Below are 9,940 nucleotides of genomic sequence, written 5' to 3'. Positions count from 1 at the left end.
AAAAAAAAAAAAAAAAAAAATTGTTGCCAAGCCAGGTGTGGTGGTATATACCTTTAATCTCAGCATCCAGGAAGCAGAGTCAGAGGCAGGCAGATCTTTGTGAATTTGAGGCCAAGCTTAACCCTGTCTCAAAAAAGGGGGTGGGCAGGTAAGGATCTTTAATCCCAGCATTTGGAAGCCACAAGACGTGGATTTCCATGTGTTTGAGACCAGCCTGGCCTTCCTAGCAAGTTCCCTGAAAAAACATTATTTGAGTTTTTATTCTTATTATTTAAATGTATAGTACAGTATTAATAACTATCTTTAATGGGGTCTTTGAGTTCAAGGCCAACTTGATCTACAGAGCAAGAGTTCCAGGACAGCCAAGGCTACATAGAGAAAGCCTGTCTCTAAAAATAATAACAGCAACTACTATCATTGAAATATTTCATTTTTATTTGTAACTACATGTATGCATGTGTGTCTCAGTGTGGACTTGTGAATGTAGTGCTCAGAGGTCAGAGGCATGGGGTGGCAGGCAATTGTGAGCTGTCTGTGGTGGATGCTAGGAGCAAGCTCAAGTCCTTTGCAAGAGTAGTACATGCTCTTAACCGCTGAGCCAGCTCTCTAGCCCCAGTAGTTTTGATGATTATTTGTACTTTTGACTCAGTTTTATAAAGTTTACCATGTACTACTCAGTAAATCTGTGATGACAAAGCTATCAATGTACAGCCATCAATCAGGGTACAGCAGAATTCATAATGTGTTCAAGATTTAGCCATAGGCTTGAGGAGATTTAATGGTTAAGCAGTTTGAATACTTTAAATGATTTTGCCTTGTCAGTTTACCAGAACCGGCCAGAACTTTATGTAAATGTAACCAAGTGAGGGAGAATGCCAGAAAAGGGAAATGGGGTGTGTGTGGGGGGGTCGGGGTCCTGGTGGTACTGAAACCTAGGAACTTATGAATGCTACACACTGGTTATACCACTGAGCTACTTTCCTAGTCCCCCCTAAACACACGCCCCTTTTCACTTCTAATTTTTACTCCTTTTAAAAAATATTTTTGCTTAGTTTTTAGTTTATAACTTTTAATTTTGAGACAGTATCTTAACCTAGGCTGAATGTGAACTAAGCCCAGGCAGGCCTTGAACTATCAAGCCTCCTGTCTCAAAATCCTGAGTAGTTGGGATTACAGATTTCTGCCACTAGGCCTGACCTACAAATCTTGATTGCCTGCCCTCATACCCAAAATAGAATTTAAAAAACAAATTGAACATATACAATAATGCACAGAGCCAGGTCTCGTGGGTATGGTTAATGTAGTTGATATATGAATGTTAAAACAGTTGTAGGGGATGGGGGATGGTGCCCTGGGTAAAGTGCTTGCTGCATAAGCACCAGGACCTGTGTGTAAATCTCCAGCACACACATGAAAAACTGGATGTCCTGGCACTTGCCTATAATCCCAGAGCTGCCTGTAATCCCAGTTGTAACTGGGAAGCTCTGTAATCCAAGAGCTGGGACTCACTGGCTAGCCAAACCGAGACCACTGGTGATCTCCAGGTTCCATGAATGATACTGTCTCAAAAATAACAAAATCGAGGGACTGGAGAGATGGCTCAGCCATTAAATGCATACTAGTCTTGCAGAAGACCCAAGTTTGGTTTGATGCCTTCCAGACCCTGAAGACATCTGCACTTGTGTGCATATACCCCGTTCCACACACATTCATATCCAATTAAATCCAACTATAAGGGGACACAACTGGGTGAAGCAAGAAAATGGAAAGTATGCTGATTCAAGAGTCACGCCTTAATAAAGGAATTGATACACACAAACTTCCCATTAGTCCTTTGATGCAGTCATTGTTATGATGGTAGAAAAAAAAAAGGGAAGCCTCCAAATTAAGTACTTGTGAAACTTAAATATCTAACTTCTGATCAAGGAATCTGCTGAGCACTTTATAAAGTTTATCAGCCTACAATGAATTGCAGCATCCTGTTAGTAAAATGGAAAGGAAGAATGGCAGTGTTTCACAACTAACCCAAAGCTGTAGCCTGTGGCTCTGCTTCATAACGAGTAAGAACTGACAAGAAACAAATTCATTATTTTTGTTTTGTCTTGGGACGCAGAGGCAGAAGAATCCAGAGCTCCCAGCCAGTCTCAGGTACCTAAAACCCTGTCTCAAGCAGAGAAAGAGTTAGCTAAGCAAGACCAGTGCAAATAAATGACTGCTAACAAGCCTTAAGTGGCTTGGCCTTGATGGCTTTACCTAAGTACAGTATAACTCAGTTTCAAGAGCCCAGCTTTAGGAAATAGTTCATACCATAACCTGCCATAAAAATGTTATTAATTCATGAGCAAAGTTCATATCATTATTTAGGCAATCAAATGGTTTTAGACCCCAAAAGGCTGTAGTTGAATAGCTATAACCATTCAACTGGGAACACAACTCAATGGGTTAGGTCGTGTAGCACGCAGGAGGCCCTGGGTTCCATCCGCAGCATCACACAAACAAAACACAGAAACCAAAAAACTCTTCTAAGCCAGTATTAGACACTGGCAAAACTTTTATTGGCACTAAATGGAACAAATGTTTGTAAATACTCATTATCCCCTCCCACCTCCCCCAATAGCCCAATAAACGAAAATTATCTATAAAGTCACAACTGACTGGCCTACTTAACACATTTTACTGAATCAAGGAAAACAGATGATGAAAAATGGACACTATGATTATTTATCAGGTAAAACCACAGTAAAGGCTCACAGTTCAGCCCAAGACCCCCACAGTAAGCAAAATGAAAAGGTTGGAACTTCTACTGGTGGTCAGTTGACAGCTTATCCACTAAAATACCAATTAGCTAATATCTTCCGCACTACTGTTACAAAGATATGCAAAGCTTGTGTCTTTAAAGCTACCTTGTTCCAAATGCACGGCAGTCTACTATTTACCCATCTTCCTTTGGAGGAGTAAACCAGCCCTTTTTCTCATGCATCTGCACAACGGAGTCATAGGACTGTTGGGCTGTTTCTAGATTATACTGATTCTTATCTGCTCCAAAGCGCACCCTGGCCTTGCCTTTGACTAAGGTGGCATTGATCTGCATGATGACCGATTCAATGGAGTAGGCGCTGCTCCAGCCCTGTTTGGTGAGCAGTTCCATACACAACGCCCCTCCACCCAAGACATACCCTCCAGAGAGAATAGGCAACTCGACGCGAACAAATGGAGGATCAAACGGAAAGTTATCTTTGAAAGAGAAGTTAAGCAAAATATAGTCTATGCCTTCTTTTTCTTTCAAGAGCTGAAGGTCACCGTACAAGGGACTATCAGGGTCAACCTTCCTCAGTTTAATGTGCCAGTCATATAAGCTGTCATTTATCAGTTCCACGGAATAAGTCCCCGATTTGTAACTCTGCGATCTGTATACATCTCTGAGTTCTTTCATAAGTCTATTTGAAGCATGCACCGAGCCAGACACGGTACCATTCAAATGCTCTTGCCTTTGGCTCTTCTTGATATTCTCTAATATTGCCAAATGTTCTTTCTCAAGCCCTTCATCCTCTGACTTTTTCTCACTACTGGTCTCTTCTTCTTCGTCGTCGTCTTCTTCTTCTTTCAGGTCATAATGATCCAAGTCTTCCAGCCCATCAGCTCCATCTTCATCTTCATCCTCTGATGGCACCTCTTCGATAGTCGCCTTCTGAGCGATGGGGACCGGCTGGTCCAGCATCTCCACATCCAGGTGCTCAGGCAGGTTATATAAGCTGCAGAGTTCACAGATCAGCCACTTGAGCTGCTGACGAAGCGAACTGTTGGGCTTCGAATCTTCCAGGCGTTCCAGGATCGATGTGAGATCAGGATCGTCAGAGTCCACGAACCATATCGGCGGCGAAGATGGGTAGGACTCGGTGATGGTGCAGTGCAGGGTGAGCGGCGGCGAGGGCGGGCTGCCCGCGGGCGCCGGCGGCACCAGGAACTGACACTGCAGCTCATCCAGCTGCCAGCTCACGATGCGCAGCCGCTCGTGGTCCTTGTCGAAGATGGACGCTAGGAACTCCAGCTCGGCCTTAAGCCCCGACGACATCCTTCCTCTCTGGTCCTCTGAGACGAGTGTGGAAGCGAAGCAGCCCCGCGAGACGCCTGCTGGGCTGCCACCGCCCCTGGGGCCGCCGGGCCGGGCTCCTGCGGCTCCGCCTCTGCCCGCCTCCGCGACCCGCAGAGCGTGGCCGCCGCAGTCATAAGTCTAAGCACTGTGTCGCACAATGATCTACAGGGCCTTTTCATCTTGCATAACGGAACCTTTTGTTCTTATTTTTTAAATTTTGTTTTGAAACATAGTCTCCAATAGTGGGGGCTAGTCTTGAACTCTGTGTAGCCAAAGATGGCCTTGAACGCCTGACCCTCCGGCCTCTACCTCCCTCCTCACCCAGTGCTGATTTCACAGTGCCGCCACACCCAGTTTATGGCCTACTGGGAATGGAAGCCAAGGCCACATGCGTTCTAGGCATGCAAGCTATGGCCCCAGGCTGCTTTTAAAAGAAATTTGAACTTCTGATCTTCTATCCTCACATCCTGGGTGGTAGGACTACAGGAATGCACCACCACAGCTAGTTGGTGTTGTGCTAAAGGCTAAAGATGGAATCCAGGAGCCAGGCAGTGGTGGTACATGCTGCCTTTAATCCCAGCACTTGGGAGGCAGAGGCAGGTAGATTTCTGAGTTCAAGGCCAGCCTGGCCTACAGAGTGAGCTCCTATACAGAGAAACCCTGTCTCGAAAAACAAAACAAACAAACAAACAAAAGAAAAAGGAAGCCAGGGCTTGGAGCATGCTAGGCAAGCATTCTACCACCTGAGCTCCATCCCCAGTTGGTTGTTTTCTCAATTCATTTCAACAGTCATTTTATTTGCTTCCATATTGTGGCTATCTTGAATACTGCTTCAGTGAGCATGGTTCACTGATTTCAGAGCTGAGAGATGGCTCAGCAAATAAGTATCACTCCATACTCAAGCATGAGGAGTTCAAATCTTCAGCACATGTATAACAAGCTTGGCCGAGCCTAATGCCTGCCTGGAATCCCAGTGCTGTATGAGAGGCAGACTAGGATGTTGTCTTGCACATACAAAACACATACACTGAGTCGGAGAGGCAGAGAGGAGAGAGTGTATGTGAGTGAGAGACAGAGACAGAGACACAGAAAGAGACAGAGAACTAGAAGAAAGAAAGGAGAGAGCTCTGAAGCAGGCCTGGTGGAATCATAAGGCTTTATGTAGTAAATAGATTTTTAAGGAAACTTCACAGCTAATTCCAGCCCAACAAGGGCACCAATTTCTCCACATCTTTGTTATCACTGGTCATTTTTTTTTTGCTTTTATTATTTACTTATTTATCTTTATCATGCCCCCTATGAGGTGTGACAAGATACCTCTTGGTAGCTTTCATCTGTTTGCTCATAGTTTATCACAAGAGTCCCAACACTTCCTGTCTTCTCATGAGAAATGCCTATCCAGTCCTTTGTCCACTTTAAAATCAGGGTTTGGTTTTCTTTTGCTATTGAGTTAATATTTAATGATGTTAATTTAAGATTTTTAATCTTAGCCGGGCATTGGTGGTGCATGCCTTTAATCTCAGCACTTGGGAGGCAGAGACAGGCAGATTTCTGAGTTCGAGGCCAGCCTGGTCCACAGAGTGAGTTCCAGGACAGCCAGAGTTATACAGAGAAACCCTGTCTCGAAAAAAAAAAATTTTTAATCTTTATTTTTCTTTTCTGTGTGTGGGTATTTTGCCTATATGTATGTATGTGTGTGCATCAAGTGAGTGTCATACATGTACGGGCCAGAAGAAACTCTCAAATCCCCTAGGACTGGGGTTACAGGCAGTTGTGAACTGCCATGTGGATGCTGGGAATTGAATCAGGCCCTCTTAACTGCTGAGCCATCTCTCTAGCCCAAGATATTAACCTTTTTGTTTGTTTGCTTGTTTTGTTTTGTTTTGTTTTGTTTGAGACAGGGTTTCTCTGTGTAGCCCTGGATGTCCTGGAACTCACTCTATAGACCAGGCTGGCCTCGAACTCAAAAAGATCTGCCTGCCTTTGCCTCCTGAATGCTTGGATTAAAGGCATGTGTCACCACTACTCGTCCAAGATATTAATGTAAAATCATTATGTGTTTATTTGGGGGAGGGTCATGTGGGGAGGTCAGAAGACAACTTGGTGGTATCTTTTTTCTCCTTATACTATGTTGGGGGGGCTCTGGGATCACACTCAGACTGTCAGGCCTGGTAGCAAATGCTTTTGCCCATTGAGCCATCTCGCCAGTCTGGAATATTAAAAGAATTTTTTTTTAATCAGCTGTAAAGTTTGAAGCATTTTTTCAAATTCTACTGGCTGCTTTTTCATACTGTTGACTATTCTGTCCAGGAGTTTCTTAGTCTGATGTAATTTTCCATGTCTGGTTTTGGCTTTGTTGTTTGTGTGTAAGAAATCATTTTGCTACGACTGATGTAAAGATTTTCCCCCCAATCTTCTATGAGTGTTTACTATTTTAGAACTATTGTTCATGGTTTTAACCAATTTGAGTTGACATTTATATATGATGTGAGAAAATGTCAAATTTATTCTTTTTGCCTTTTGCCCTAGTTACAATCTCTATGGCTACGATAAAATGCCATGACCAACCAGGACATCTGTGGACAGCCAGTTTTCTACACAGCATTTGATGAAGTAATTACCTTTTCCTAATCGTGAAATTTTGGTACCCTTATCAAGGATCACTTGACCATATATGCTCATACATATATCTATTTCTCTGTTCTTTCTGTTACATTCTGCATGTTTGTCTCTATGCCAATACCATACATTTCTGCTCAATGTGGCTTTGTAATAGATTTTGAAATAGACAAATATGAAGCATCTACAGGTGTTCTTGTTCACTGTTGTTCTTAGAGACCCTTTACAGTTACATAGTAAATTAATACTTTCCTTCTATCACTAGGGGGAAAAAGCCACTTGGATCTTTGTAGAGACTGTATTGAAGCTGAATTCTGCTTTGAGCAGTGTAGATAGAGTAGCAAGATTAAATCTCCCAGCCCATGCCTTCAGGAGGCCTTCCCATGTGATGTATTTTTGGTTGTTTGTTTGTTATTGTTTTTTTTTTCTGAGACAGGATTTCTTTGTGTAGCCTTGGCTGTCCTGGAACTTACTCTATAGACCAGGCTGGCCTCAAACTCAGAAATCCACCTGCCTCTGCCTCCCAAGTGCTGGGATTAAAGGTGTGCAACACCACTGCCTGGCCATGTGATGTATTTTTAATTCCTTTCAGCCATGTTGTATAGCTTTCAGTGTAGAAATCTCTTTTTGTCTTTATTAACTTAATCCTTACAGAGGTTATTCTTTTTGATGCTGGTGTAAATGAATAAACTGAACTTTTTGTTTGTTTTCTGCTCTTTGATTTGTGTGTGCATGTGGTGTTTGCAAGTGTACCTATGCGTTTACCTGTCAGTGCACATCAATGATGATGCCCTTCTCTACACATGCTGTGGGCTTGCTTTAGTTTGGTTTTGATTTGTTTTGTTTTGTTTGTTTTTTGAGACAGGGTTTCTCTCTGTAGCCCTGGAACTCATTAAGTAGACCTGCCTTGCCTCAGACTCACAGAGATCAGTCTGCCTCTGCCTCAGGGTCTCATAAGGAACCTGGATCACACCATTTTTTGCTAGACTGGCTGGGATACAGGAAAGTGGAGTCCACTTGTGTCTACAGTGACCTCTCTCAGCACTGAGGTTACAGACCTTCACTACTGTGAGCACTTTTTTACATGGTACTAGGGATGGACATATGGGGTCCTTATTTTTTGTTGTTGTTGTTGTTTTCTGAAGCGGTTTCTTTGTGTAGTCCTGGCTGTCCTGGAACTCACTCTGTAGACCAGGTTGGCCTCGAACTCAGAGATCCACCTGCCTCTGCCTCCCAAGTGCTGGGATTAAAGGCGTGCGCCACTACTGCCCGGCCGCAACTATTTTTCTATGCAGTGCAGACTGACACCAAAATCACAATTCTCAGTTTTCTGAGTGTTGGGGTTGCAGGAGTATGCACATGTCATCTCTGGTTTTTTAATGTTCACTGTATTCATTCATTCAACAGTATGCAGATACATGCATGTTTGCAAACTTGCAGGTTTTCTATGTCCAAAATCATATGATCTGTAGGCAGATGATCTAAATTTTTCCTTTCTGATTAGAATAGCATTTCTTTCATTCTCTTACTTAATCACTTTTACTGGGACTTTCAGTACTATGTGGTAGTGGTAAATGGTAAAAGTAGGTGTCTGTGCCTCGGTTTTGATCCTGTAGACTCTTAGCATTGTTACCTGGTTGCTTGGCACATGTGGCCTTTATTATGTTGGGTCCTTTTATTCTAGTCCTGGTTTGTGTTCTTCTGAATGTTTATTTCTATGAAATGATTTTCCTAACTGCTTAAAAGGATCATGCGATTCTCGTTCTTTGTAGCTTTTGGATGGTATATGGCACTGATGGATTTTCAGCTATGAAACCAGCCACTCTCTCATCCCATCAATAGATCTCACTGGTTCATGACAATCATTTTAGTGTGCTGCTAAATTATGTCATTAATAAGTTGTTGAGGGTATCTTCATGTATGTTTATCAAGAATATTGATAAAATAAATTTTATTAGTTTAATTTTAAAAAAGGAATATTGAGCTGGGGTTGGGAGGATGTCTCAGTGGCTAATAGCCCTTTCTGCTTGTCCAGATGACCCAGGTTCAGTTCCTAGCATCCACACTGTAGCTCACAACCAGCCATCTATAGCTCCAATTCCAGGGAGATCAAATACCCTTTTCTGGCCTCTGTAGGCACCAGGCATGCATTGTTGCACAGTCAAAACATCCATACACATAAAATAAAAATAAATGCCGGGTGTGGTAGCACACACCCAAAATCCTAGCACTCAGGAGACAGAGGCAGGCAAATCTCTATGATCCAGCCTGGTCTACGAAGCAAGTACAGGACAGCCAGGGTTCTGTTGCACAGAGAAACTCGTCTCAGAAACTAACTAACTAAATAAATAAATAAATATCTTTTTAGAAACCATTTTAAATAAGCACTGAGCTGCACCTCCATCCCCTGAGTCATTCACAGCTCTGGTGTGAAGACAGTGCTCACTTCCCAAAGTGAACTGAGAAGTAAGTAACCCTGCCTCTTCTGTGTACTGGAAAAATCTGGAAAGCCCGGCACTAATGTTTCTTTAAATGTTTAGGAGAATTCACCAATGAAGCCATCGCTCATGAAGTTTTCTCCTCCCCTTCTCCCCTTCCCCCCTCCTCCTTATCTTTATCCTCCTCTTACTCTTCCTTTCCTCTTCCCCTGCTCCTGCCCTCTTCCTCTTCCCCTCCCCTTCCTGCTCCTCTCCCTCCCTCTTTCCTTTTCTCCTCCCCTTCTCCCCCTTCCTCTTCTTCCTCTCCTTCCTCTGCCACTGTACTTCTCTAGGTGGGGCCCATGACTTTGCACAAGCTACCACTGAGAATACACGCTTGCTCCCCCCCACAGCTTTTCTCTGTTTGAGTTTTGATTGCTTATTCAGCCTCTCTGAGAGTTATGGGACTGCTCAGGTGTTTTATTTCTCCAACTCCAATCTAGTTGGTAGCTTATAACCCTCAAGGACTTTAACCATTTCTTGTAGCTCATCCAGTTGCTGTGACACTTACATGTTGTCTATGACCATCTTTCACACACTTACATGTTGTCTATGACTATCTTTCACTTCTGTTGTGTCAGTTGTCCTCTCTCTCCCTCCTTCCTTCCATCCCTCCCTTCCTCCCTCCTCCTCCTTCTTTTTTGGTGTGACTAAAAGTTTGTCAATTTTGCTAATCTTTTTAAGAAACGCAGTTACTAGTTTTATTGTTTTTAATTGTGTGTATTCACATGTGACTAAGAGTATGCGCACA

General features: G+C 43.1%; 1 pseudogene across 1 annotated transcript; it reads right to left on the bottom strand.

Annotated features, from left to right (window-relative positions):
• Positions 1–2,518: 2,518 nt before the first annotated feature.
• Positions 2,519–4,300, bottom strand: LOC116071066 (annotated as a pseudogene). Its single transcript, XR_004110702.1, has one exon. The product of XR_004110702.1 is annotated as a ubiquitin-conjugating enzyme E2 Q2 pseudogene (transcript).
• Positions 4,301–9,940: the final 5,640 nt, after the last annotated feature.

Source organism: Mastomys coucha, chromosome X, assembly GCF_008632895.1.
Source record: "Mastomys coucha isolate ucsf_1 chromosome X, UCSF_Mcou_1, whole genome shotgun sequence".
Classification (NCBI taxonomy): Eukaryota; Metazoa; Chordata; class Mammalia; order Rodentia; family Muridae; genus Mastomys; species Mastomys coucha.
This window is presented reverse-complemented; position numbering and strand designations above follow the sequence as displayed.